The following is a 1,999-nucleotide window of genomic DNA, read 5'->3' as shown; positions in this document are numbered from 1 at the left end:
CAACTTTGGGACAGATGAAACGAACAACATTGGGAAAAACTGAGAGGTGAACTTGCGGATGTTGAAATGATCGGATCCACTTGAAGAGAAACACACTGGTTGAAAAGGATTGACATGACAATCTCGATTATCATGAAGAATTGGTATTCACATAGGAGTATAAGAACACCGCTTAGGAAAGGTATGGAATTAACACTTGACTTCGAAGCAACTCGAATACCACAACTTAAAACAAAACAAATGTTTGGCTTGCAGGATAAGCCGGAAACAAACATATGATAGACCCCATATCGTATCATGTGTCTGTGGGAAAGATATTCTAGGAGCTACTTAAATTCCCACTTATAAACTCCCGAAACTTTCTGGTTATGCAATCAGGTGTTGGGGATACAGGGGAAGCATAATATCTCACCCAAAACTAACAAATCCTACATCCAACTGTATCCATCCTTCAACACATAACCAAGAAACCTTCGGAAATCATTTACCCCAACCTTCCAAAAGCATCCGTTATACGAGTTGTGGCAATACTCTCGAACTCCCGCCCCAATACTGGGTGGCGTTGAGGTTATCTCACCAACAACTGCATAAAAGAGATTTTCAATGTCGGCAGACTCAGGTATTCCAGAACTGCAACGATAAAATTGTGACGACAACAGCTCAGAGCTCAACTCCCCGGGACACTGCCACAACCCCTAAATGTCAGGAGGCACCAAGAACAATGTTCTCGTCACAAAACCATCGGAACGATTCCAAGATACCCGCGTGATCCTAAAAATTTTTCATGAAATTTGAGGAGAGAAGAGTCAAAACTCTACGTCAGGAGGCCTCACCAGAGCAACGAAGGGATTGAGAAGTAAAAAGAATCCTACTCTGCAATATATATAATCCTAAGACTCAAAACATTTTGTTCTAGACTCAACAACATCAGCGATTCGATCAAGCAGGGGGCTCCTAAGTCGTGGATGGCTCTGATACAATCGCCACTTACGCAGGAGCCCCCTATGAGTCGTGGATGGCTCCTAAGTTAAACATCCACGACTTAGGTGCCCCCTACTTACGCAGGGGGCTCCTGAAACTACAATCACCACTTCACACGAATACAAGTTAAACATACATCATCCAGAATACAATCAAGGTCCGACTACGGAACCAAAATAAAAGAAGACAACCCCAAATGCTAGATCCCCGATCGTCCCAACTGGGCTCCACTACTGATTAATAGGACACGAAACAACACAATGATCAAGATCTTCATCAAGCTCCCACTTGAGCTCGGTTGCGTCACCTGCACTGGTATCATCGGCACCTGCAACTGTTTGGAAGTATATGTGAGTCACGAGGACTCATTAATCTCACACTCGCGAGATCAAGACTATTTAAGCTTATGGGTAGGATAGGGTAATGAGGTGGAGCTGCAACAAGCACTAAGCATATATGGTGGCTAACATACGCAAAATAAGAGCGAGAAGAGAAGCAAAGAACGGTCGTGAACTAGAAGTGATCAAGAAGTGATCCTGAAACTACTTACGCACAAACATAACTCCAAAACCGTGTTCAGTTCCCAGACTCCGCCGGAAAGAGACCATCACGGCTACACACGCGGTTGATTCATTTTAATTAAGTTAAGTGTCAAGTTCTCTACAATTGGATATTAACAAATTCCCATCTGCCCATAACCGCGGGCACGGCTTTCAAAAGTTCAAACTCTGCAGGGGTGTCCCAACTTATCCCATCACAAGCTCTCACGGTCAATGAAGGATATTCCTTCTCCCGGGAAGACCCGATCAGTCTCGGAATCCCGGTTACAAGACATTTCGACAATGGTAAAACAAGACCAGCAAAGCCGCCCGGATGTGCCTACAAATCCCGATAGGAGCTGCACATATCTCATTCTCAGGGCAGACCGGATGAGCCAGACGTCGGGTTGGCATAGACCCTGGTTCCCCAGGGGGCCCCGGACATCGCTCGGGTTGGACCAACACTTAGAGAAGCACTG

This window comes from Triticum dicoccoides, chromosome 6A (assembly GCF_002162155.2).
Source record: "Triticum dicoccoides isolate Atlit2015 ecotype Zavitan chromosome 6A, WEW_v2.0, whole genome shotgun sequence".
NCBI lineage: Eukaryota > Viridiplantae > Streptophyta > Magnoliopsida > Poales > Poaceae > Triticum > Triticum dicoccoides.
Note: the sequence above shows the minus strand (reverse complement) of the source record.